General features: G+C 48.9%; 1 protein-coding gene across 1 annotated transcript in view; it reads left to right on the top strand.

Annotated features, from left to right (window-relative positions):
* Window positions 1-1,640: 1,640 nt before the first annotated feature.
* AFF4 (ALF transcription elongation factor 4) overlaps window positions 1,641-11,052 on the top strand; it is a 50,589-nt gene continuing 41,177 nt past the window's right edge. Inside the window, exon 1 of the mRNA XM_075275072.1 lies at window positions 1,641-1,974. The gene's annotated coding sequence lies outside the window, so the exon portion shown is untranslated. The remainder of the gene's footprint in view (window positions 1,975-11,052) is intronic.

Here is an 11,052-nt window from a genome sequence, read left to right as displayed (position 1 = left end):
AGAGTTACCAACCTCTCCTGGGCTATGGAGCAACTCCCTTCTGTCTTCGGGTCCTTTAATAATGTCAAAGACCAACACCAGAGCTCAGGAGAGGTGAGTAACACTGTTTTTTTTTTTATAGTTGATCTCTTCTTATGGGCCCCTGATCATTATTCTCTGAAAAGCCCCCTGAGTATAATAATAGTTTGTGGCTAGTGAACCTCCAAAATTTCCGGTACTGCCGAACCCAAAATTTTTGCAGTATTTCCAAGGAACACTGTAGGGGCCACTATGGGACATAATACTGTGTGCAGGGGCCACTATGGGACATTATACTGGGAGGAGGGTCTACTATGAGATATAATACTAGGTCGAGGGGCCACTATGGGACATTATACTGTGTGGAGAGGCCGCTATGGGACATTATACTGGGAGAAGGGGCCGCTATGGGATATTGTACTGGGTGCAAGGGTCACTATGGGACATTATACTGGGAAGAGGGTCTACTATGGCACATAATACTGTGTGAAGGGGCCACTATGGGACATTATACTGGAAGGAGGGGCCACTATGGGACATTATACTGGAAGAAGGGGCCGCTATGGGACATTATACTGTGCGGAGGGGGCACTATGGGACATTATACTGGGTGTAGGGGCCACTATGGGACATTATACTGTGCGGAGGGGCCACTATGGGACATTATACTGGGTGTAGGGGCCACTATGGGACATTATACTGTGCGGAGGGGGCACTATGGGACATTATACTGAGTGTAGGGGCCACTATGGGACATTATACTGGGAAGAGGGTCTACTATGGCACATAATACTGTGTGGAGGGTCTATTATGGGACATTATACTGTGCGGAGGGGCCACTATGGGACATTATACTGGGTGTAGGGGCCACTATGGGACATTATACTGTGTGGAGGGGCCACTATGGGACATTATACTGTGTGGAGGGGCCACTATGGGACATTATACTGTGCGGAGGGGCCACTATGGGACATTATACTGTGTGGAGGGGCCACTATGGGACATTATACTGTGTGTGGGGGAAGCTATGGTGTTATAGGTAGTGGGCAGGGGCGATGAGCTTTCAGAACAGCCCAGGGCCCCTGCTTCCATAAATCTAACCCTGGTGAGTATGATACAGATTCTCCTGCTGACAGACTCCCTGTCTCACAGTATACAGGCCTCACACACCTACATCAATAACATAATAACCTTATGGCCTCAATGACAAATGACAAAGTGCTAAATAGATGGGGGACCGCACTCCTAAAACTTACCCAGTGCCCCACATGCCTAGCAAACAAGTGACAAAGCCACATATGGTTTTATAAGGTGTAATATATCGTCTCTCCAGTAGGTGGAGTAAACACCATGTCTTAGTTTGCTCAATTATTTATTATAACCAAACCATTATTTAATTATGATTTTTAATACTTAGACACAACTAGGTCTCGGCTACGGTGAACGATATAGAGAAACAACAATGGGATAAAAAGCGCGAGGCCGCATAGCCCCACCAACAAAATGGCGACCTTTAGAGCGACACAAACGTCGCGGGGCTACGAACGGTCACCAGACCCGAGTCAGCGCGCATGCGCTCCTCGCGCAGGGTCCGGGGTCGCTCGCGCCAAGGCGCAAGGAGACAGTCACGCCTCAAGCTCTCCCCGAAGCCCCGCCTGCCGAGCGCGTCACGTGATTGCCTGGGAGCCCCTCCCAACGGTCACTGAGAGATACCGGGAGACGCAGAGACACCGGAGAGAGACCGAGCGCCAGCGTGATTGACACAAAGGAGGCGCCCGAGACCGTAGGCAGCACCGAGAGACATGGGGCTGAGCGCGGGAGGAGCAGCCGGGGCTGAGAGGAGCCGCTGAGGCAGACGTGAGGCTAATCCCCCGTATACACGGTGGGGGAGGAGGGAGACAAGTCTGTGCTGTGGCAGCGCCCGGGCCAGAGGCCTCACAGGAGGAGGAGCTGGAGGTAAGAGGAGCCCCCATCCCCCCAGCCCCTGTGTTTATGTGCCCTGTGTATTGTCATGTGGGTCACCTGCCCCTCCTCCATGTCTGCCGCTGACCCCATCACCTCCCCATGACAAGCCAGGCCTGCTGCTGCTGCAGAACCTCTTGATGAGCAGGGCTCTGCATGGCTGACAGTGTGGGTGAGGACTGCGGCTAATTCCTCTGGCAGGTGAAGTGTTAATGTGACTGGCTGTGTAATGTGTCCACCTCCCCCAGACCCTATTTATAACTGGCCGGGCCCTGACATCAAATCTGTGTCACCCTCAGAGGGGGAGGCAGCGACTCTTCTGGTGCTGACCATGGCCTGGCGCTTCCTTGCCTCCTGTCTTGGGTGACCTACGTCTTAGGTGTGCCATCTGCACCTTGGCCACTCATCCTGACAGCCCCTTATATAAGTGTGTCTGGGGTAGGGGGGTGGGTGGGCTGCAGCCCCCGCCCCTTATGGGCTCATCAGGCTGTAACGGTTCTATTGTGATGATAAAGTGGCCAGTGGTTGCCCCCGGCTGTGGGTGAATGGGGCACCTACACCCCATGCCAGGCCTTTGCCTTCTTGCAGTCCCTGGATTTTTTTGCCTTTGTGCTCCCGGTGTTTTTCTGATGGGGCCTGTGATGGGCTGAAGCTCCAGTAATTGACGTCAGGGCTTTGTTCCTCCACTTCAGTCCAGTGAGCATGTCTGTGGCATCACTGATGGGGGGGGGGGGGGACGCTGTGCTGGAGACACCGGCGTGCCAGGACCGACAACACACGTTTCCTGCTTCTTCCTTTTTATCTTATTTTTTTGGGGGGTGGGGGGGTGTTGTGAGGCTTCGGGTATAATAGCAGCAGCACACTAGTATCGGCACATGTCAGGTTTTGATATCGGTTTATTACACAGAATTGTATTGTATGATTTCGGGATTCATTTTTTATTTTCGGATGTTTCAGTAGGATGTGACGATAGCACTGTCATGTGGGAGGAGACTGCAGTTAAAGGGATTGTTCAGGGAGGGATAAAGCGGACTAGTTCGTTCTCCGCACTGGATAAGATGCACATCTCTATCTATCCACATATATATACCCACCCAGTGCCCATTGCTTGCATTGGCACCCCCTGCTTGCTGCTCCCACTCCAACCCTCAGTCACATGATCAGCCCCGGTCTACCCCTGCTGCATGTCCATTGTGTAGCATGGAGTTGGGAGGGCAGAGGGACAAGTCTTCTGACCTTTGCAAGGTAAACATTGGGGGATGGGGGACCTGACTATACATTGGTAAGCGAGCTTATCCAGGCCAAGCCTGCAGTTCCGTGCAGCGCCTGCCAGCCCATGGTGGCCGAGAGAGCGTGACGGGATCCTTTGTGGTTATAAGACACTAGTGGAACTATATGTGACAAATGAACACGGAAGTGGCTGGTCTGTGTGTATCCGGACCCCCCCTTTTCCAATTCAGGGATCATCCTGAGGATGGGTCATTAATATATGTAATAATAACCTGCTGTCCATGGCCTCATTTCGTGAGAAGCCGGCCCTAGACTTGTAGACGCAGCAACCCAGACGCGGGGGGGGGGGGGGGGGGGGTTCTTAGACTACTTCACACAGACACACTATGGCGGTGGCTTATCCTGCCATCTCCGTTCAAGGTAGCACATGGAAACGTCACCCGGATCAGCAGTCTAATGTGTCCGGCCATCTTTATATATCTTTGTCAGTGGCTTTATAGTATACATGTATATCACGCAGCAAACCCGAGACAAGTGTTAGAGTGGATGTCATATGGAAAAAAGATGGGTGGCCGCGAGCTCTGCCGCTGAACTTGTGACTCAGCCCGTGCTGGTTTTCGGCTTCCTGTTCCTGTCTTCAGACGCAGGAATTTTCCCCCTCAGTCACCAAAGTCTTGGTCAAATCTGGAGCCGCTAACTAGGGATCCCTGGCATTTCCTATGAGTCAAGTAGAGATCGGAGTAAGTTCATACTAAGCAATTTGGAACTGATGTTGAGACGGAGTCCACCTTAAAATCACCTCCAAGTTTCATCCTGAATCTGCCTGTCCCGTATACAAAAGTATCTTGCTCACTCTTGACTGATTCAGCTGCAGAACTCGGGACACGAGACCCTCAGCTGATCAGCCGCGGGCAAGTAAAGGCCTCCGCAGAAGAAGGTAAAATAACATGGCCACCTCACATTCCTCTTCACTTCCTATGTTCACATCTGCGCCCATGTTTCTGTTGTTGCGATACGTCAGAGGATCAGAACAACAGACAACACAGATCGCTAAAATGGCACCCCCTCCCCCAACGGTGCTGAATGGCCCCATTTCACTATAATAGAATATGGCTGGATTTTTTTCATTGGGCAGTTTTCAGTGGTCACTGCGACAGTCTCCCCAAACCGACTCCAGCGCAGATGGGAATCCGGCCTAAGGGTCAGGATTTCGGTGACTGTGACTGCTGGGGGGAGGGGGGGGGGGTGTAGCTTCCCGTTTTAGCCTTTTTTCTACCAGTTATTCAAAATGCAAAAGGGAACGGATCATGTAGCTCACACCCTTAGGCTGGTCGTACATGACCGTATTGAGTTTACAGTCCGCAAGTTGCTGATCGGCAACATAGACACCGCAGATGCACAGTCCTGGTGGTCTTTTCGAGTTCTCTGCAGTGGGTAACTTCCCCCTCAATAATTTGATGATGGCTCGGCTTTCAGAAGTCAGACCCTGCCGTGCAAGACGCCCCCTTGTAGAAAGTGCATGTAAGGCTATGGGCTTGTTCACACGGGGGCAAAGAGGCAGATTTCACCTCAAAATCCGCCTCATTACAATAGTGGTCTATGTAGACCGCTAGCTTTTTTTTTTTTTCTGCTAGCAGTTTTTCGCCGCTAGCAGAAAAAAGAAGCGACATGACCTTTCTACAGGCGTTTTCCGCCTGAGGAAAGCAATAGAAGTGTATGGGAGGCGAAAAACGTGTTTTTTTTTTGCTGCCCATTCACTTTACGGGAGGGGAAAACCGCTCCAAAAAGCGCTTACTAATTAGGAAGTGGGTTTTTTTTTTTTTTTTTCAGAACCAAAATAAGCCACACTTAATTTATGTGTGAACTAGCCCTAAGGCCCCAACGGGCCGTAATCACAGCGCTAAAGCGCTGTGGAAAGAACCGCGACTTGAACGCACTGTGGTTCTTTCCGCAGCACTTTCAACAGAATGTTCGCCGAGTTTTCCTCCGCAGACTTTCTGTTACAGTTATATCTATGGGAATGCCGCCGGTGTTTCTGTAGATATAATTGACATGCTGCGATTTGCAAAACCGCAACGGCTTTGCAAATCGCAGCATGTCCGCACTGCGTTTTTCTCCGCAAAGTGGGCATGGGATTCGCATGAATCCCATCCCCTTTGCTTGCACTGTACAACGCCGCAGTTTTTCCCGTAGCGTCTCCGCCGCGGGCAAATTGCGGCGTTTACGTCCCGTGGGGCCCCGGCCTAAAGGAGTTTTCTAGAAGTAGTGACCGTTTTCTAGTAGGTTCCGTTACCTTCTGATTGGTGGACAGTGAGCGGGCTCCTGCGCTGTTGAGTCCCTGTGGAGATAACTATTATCTGCCTCAGTAGGGGTCCTGACATTCACTTTACTGACCAGGAAGTGATTCTATGGCCTGGTGGGGGTGGGGTGGGGGGCACAACCTAAATTGTATTATCCAGTGAGGAGTCTGCGAGAGCTGCGGCCGGATTGTGATGGTTATTATTGCTATGAGTGCTGATGGCAAATATATATATATATATATATATATATATATATATACAGTCCTATGAAAAAGTTTGGGCACCCCTATTAATCTTAATCATTTTTAGTTCTAAATATTTTGGTGTTTGCAACAGCCATTTCAGTTTGATATATCTAATAACTGATGGACACAGTAATATTTCAGGATTGAAATGAGGTTTATTGTACTAACAGAAAATGCGCAATATGCATTAAACCAAAATTTGACCGGTGCAAAAATATGGGCACCTCAACAGAAAAGTGACATTAATATTTAGTAGATCCTCCTTTTGCAAAGATAACAGCCTCTAGTCGCTTCCTGTAGCTTTTAATCAGTTCCTGGATCCTGGATGAAGGTATTTTGGACCATTTCTTTCTACAAAACAATTCAAGTTCAGTTAAGTTTGATGGTCGCCGAACACGGACAGCCCGCTCTCAAATGATCTGAAAACAAAGATTGTTCAACATAGTTGTTCAGGGGAAGGATACAAAACGTTGTCTCAGAGATTTAACCTGTCAGTTTCCACTGTGAGGAACATAGTAAGGAAATGGAAGACCACAGGGACAGTTCTTGTTAAGCCCAGAAGTGGCAGGCCAAGAAAAATATCAGAAAGGCAGAGAAGAAGAATGGTGAGAACAGTCAAGGACAATCCACAGACACCTCCAAAGAGCTGCAGCATCATCTTGCTGCAGATGGTGTCACTGTGCATCGGTCAACTATACAGCGCACTTTGCACAAGGAGAAGCTGTATGGGAGAGTGATGAGAAAGAAGCCGTTTCTGCACGTACGCCACAAATAGAGTTGCCTGAGGTATGCAAAAGCACATTTGGACAAGGCAGCTTCATTTTGGAAACAAAGATTGAGTTGTTTGGTTATAAAAAAAGGCGTTATGCATGGCGTCCAAAAAGAAACAGCATTCCAAGAAAAACACATGCTACCCACTGTAAAATTTGGTGGAGGTTCCATCATGCTTTGGGGCTGTGTGGCCAATGCCGGCACCGGGAATCTTGTTAAAGTTGAGAGTCGCATGGATTCCACTCAGTATCAGCAGATTCTTGAGAATAATGTTCAAGAATCAGTGACGAAGTTGAAGTTACGCCGGGGATGGATATTTCAGCAAGACAATGATCCAAAACACCGCTCCAAATCCTCAGGCATTCATGCAGAGGAACAATTACAATGTTCTGGAATGGCCATCCCAGTCCCCAGACCTGAATATCATTGAACATCTGTGGGATGATTTGAAGCGGGCTGTCCATGCTCGGCGACCATCTAACTTAACTGAACTTGAATTGTTTGTCCAAAATACCTTTATCCAGGATCCAGGAACTGATTAAAAGCTACAGGAAGCGACTAGAGGCTGTTATCTTTGCAAAAGGAGGATCTACTAAATATTAATGTCACTTTTCTGTTGAGGTGCCCATAATTTTGCACCGGTCAAATTTTGGTTTAATGCATATTGCGCATTTTCTGTTAGTACAATAAACCTCATTTCAATCCTGAAATATTACTGTGTCCATCAGTTATTAGATATATCAAACTGAAATGGCTGTTGCAAATACCAAAATATTTAGAACTAAAAATGATTAAGATTAATAGGGGTGCCCAAACTTTTTCATAGGACTGTATATATATTTATCCACTTGGTTAATGAAGATGAAGTTACTGTGTCGTTGTTTTTTTGCCAATTATTATTGTTACAGGAAATAATTTCCCAGTATGTATAGGGCTCGGGGCTATGTTCACACACAGCAGGTTTTTCTACAGATTAATCTACGTGTCTGTTTCCCCGTCACAATCCGGGATTTCCTCAAATTCACATGAACGTGAAAAGCGAAAGCTCCATTTACTTGAGTTGTATCTTGCTGGCGATTTCCGTGCTAGTTATACGATGGCTTTATCTCGCTGGTTGTTTTGCAGACTATACTTTATAGTGATTCCGCCCTTGTTCCGTTATTACCTTGTATGTGCCCGTCAGTGTGCAGGCAGGGGGGGCTATAGAAGATGGCCCAAAATGGTTTAAAGGGATCCCATCATTCAGACGATGTTTTTTCTAAGTACCACGTCGGAATAGCCTTAAGAAAGGCTATTCTTCTCCTAGCTTTTGTTGTCTTCTCCATGCCGCTGTTTGCCTACAATCCCGGTTCTTGTTGGTATGTAAACTAGATCTCTTGCAGCACTGGGGGCGGGCCCCAGCGCTCAGACAGCACTGGGGGTGTCCCCAATGCTGCAAGAGAGCTCTCTCCAGTGCCACCCCCATCTTCTTCAGCAGCGTCATCTTCAGCCTCTTCTTCTGGCGGTGTCTTTTAACTTCTAAGGCCTCGGGCAGAGCAGACTGTGCATGCCCACAGGCCACGAGAAAATGGCCGTTTGCATAGTATTGTGAGCGACCATTTTCTCGGGGCCTGTGGGGATGCGCAGTCTGCTCTGCCCAAGGACTAGAAGTAAGAAGACACCGCCGGAAGAAGAGAATGAAGAGGCCGTTCCTGATGGAGGTGGCGCTGGAGAGAGTTCTTTCGCAGCATTGGGGCTGCCCCCAGTGCTGTCTGAGCACTGGGACCCACCCCTAGTGCTGTGAGAGGTAATTTACATACCAACAAGAATCGGGATTGTAGGCGAATGGCGGCACGGAGAAGACCATGAAAGGTAGTATAAGACTACCCTTTCTTAAGGCTATTCCGACGTGGTACTTAGAAAAAACGTCGTCTGAATGATAGGATCCCTTTAAGTGCTCCCCTGTCTTAAAGAGGACCTTTCACGTCCTCGGGCACATGCGGTGTAATACACCACTAGGAAGGGTTTCCGTTTGGGGAGTCAACTTGGGGATCCCTGAACTGAAACCTATCCACATAAAATAAAAGCAGTTACCTAAGGATACCCGCGGACCCCATAGACTATAAAGGGGTCCTTGTGGTTTCCGCACAAAACATGCGGAGAGATACGACTTTTCTCTCAGCGGAGAGAGGAACGGAATGGCCCAAACGCAGCCTTTAGCCTTTAGGCCCAGTTCACATCAGTGTTCTGGGTGTCCGCTTGGGGACCCCCCCCCCCTTCCCAAATGGAAACCTTTATGCGTTAAAAAGCGGAAACCAGGCGGACCCCATTCTAGTCTTTCCTGCCCCTAACTGCTTTTCAGTGTGTGTAGGTTTCCCATTGGGGGGTCCCCAAGCGGATGCCGATGTAAACCGGGCAAATGCAAAGCTTGCGTGTCCGAGAAGGTGGTCATGTGACTAACCCCCTCATGCCCATCACGCGGTGGTGACACTTGTCTGTGTGGCTATAGCGTTAGCTGTAACGGGGCTGCACAGGTTCTGGTTCCCTTCATTGCATTTGTTTCAGGCATCAGAATATGTAGGAGCGAGTTCAGACACGAGGGGTAGGGTCAGGGATTACCAAACAGTGACGTATCAGTGACCAGTGATGGCCTGGGCGTGTGACCTGTCAGGGGGGCGCTGGATCCTGCTCATCACAAGGTGCTGGGTATTATATTTCGGATGCCGGCCAGTCTGGACATTCTTTGCCGGTGTCTCAATTTTTGTCACTTTCTGCTCCTAAATTCTATAGGAAGCTTATCTCTCCCTGATCTTGTCATTGCATTAACTGGTCGGACAATGGTGCAGGGGGGCCGGGTATTGTTTTAGGTGTTAGATTGAATTAGGCATTGCTGTTGATACCCCTCCCCCCTCCTTATATTTGTATTTTTCATTTTCCTTCAGATCTTTCCACTTCTGGAGGTTGGCATCAAAAGTGAAACTACATTTTGAGATATCTGAAAGTCCATGGGCCTAGACCCTTACATTACAATGATAATAATATAGCGCCATCATATTCCGCAGTGCTGTACAATTGTATCTTCTGGACTTTAACATATGATTCTTGTCTGGAGGTCCCAACAAATCCCCCATAGTCACGTCACTGGTATTAGTGTCTGGCTGACTAGTAGCGCCTCTCTAAGCCGTAGTGCAGTACTATGTGTTCTCTACTTCTGAGCGGCTTCTTTTTTCTAGTGCCCTTAGTATATAGGTATATATACTACCGCTCATCTTACACAATGGCTTCCAGCCACCCCATCTGACTTGTATGTGGAAGGATTTCATATTTGATGATTTTTCTCCTGGTGACATTTTGGGGTCTTCTGAAGCAATAACTTGTTCTCCATATAGTTACAGTCTCCAGCTCCAGACAATGGAGTCCTAGCCCCCTGCAGTGAAGGAGACCCCAGGACATACCTAGAAGGGATTACATGGGAATGCACAGGGCTAATATTAGATTGTGTATGTAGTTAGGACTCGGACGTTTACTCTTTGTCTTTTTGCAATGCAACGAGTGAAAACCCACAACACAGATTAATATGCTGAGGCTTCGTTGCCCAATATTGATGGGTCAGTGTGTGATTGAATCTTCTTTACTGCTGTCGCAGCTCTAACCTGCGCTGGTACGTCTGAGGAGAAGCCGCCTAAAATGACCATTGACCTCCTGAATTCCAGCAGTCATCCTTTTGTGCCCTAGTGAGATTTATTAATGAGCGGTTCCAGCTCCGTATATCTTGCCAGATGTTTAAAGAGGACCTTTCATCAGATCGGGCACATGCAGTTTTATATACTGCTGGAAGACCAACAGTGCACTGAATTCAGCGCACTGTCAGCTTTCCCGATCTGTGCCCCGGGTAAAGCGCTATCGGTACCATAGCGCTTTATAGTCAGAAGGGCGTTCCGGACGGTCGGTCAGGTACGTCCTTCTCTTCGCGCTGTACAGTGTGAGCGGTGAGGAGCGCCCCCCTCCCCTCCTGATAATACTCATCTATGGACGAGCACTGTGAGCAGAGGGAGGGGGCGTTCCTCCCCGCTCACACTGTACAGCGCTATAGGTGCTGCTGTGGAGAAGGACGTCCCTGACTGTCAGAAACGCCCTTCTGACTGTGAAGAGCTACGGTACCGGGACCGATAGCACTTTACCCGGGGCACAGATCGGGAAAGCCGATAGTGCGCTCAATTCAGCACACTGTCGGCTTTCCATCAATATATAGAACTGCCTGTGCCCAATCTGATGAAAGGTCCTCTTTAAGTGCAGGTGGCAAACACCGTCCCAAGAGTGGTGGTGGCGGCGGTGACAGCAAACACCATCCTGGGGGTGGCTGCGGCGAACGACACTGTCATGGGGGTGGGGGGGTGGGTTGTACTCTAGTTGCTGAGGTGCCTCCATCTTTGTCTGATGGTCTAGACCAGGGGTAGGGAACGTACGGCTCTCCAGCTGTTGCAAAACTACAACTCCCAGCATGCATACTGGCTCTGCTGTTCTTGGAACTCCCATGGGAGCATGAT

This window comes from Leptodactylus fuscus, chromosome 5 (genome assembly GCF_031893055.1).
Source record: "Leptodactylus fuscus isolate aLepFus1 chromosome 5, aLepFus1.hap2, whole genome shotgun sequence".
NCBI classification, from domain to species: Eukaryota; Metazoa; Chordata; class Amphibia; order Anura; family Leptodactylidae; genus Leptodactylus; species Leptodactylus fuscus.
This window is presented reverse-complemented; position numbering and strand designations above follow the sequence as displayed.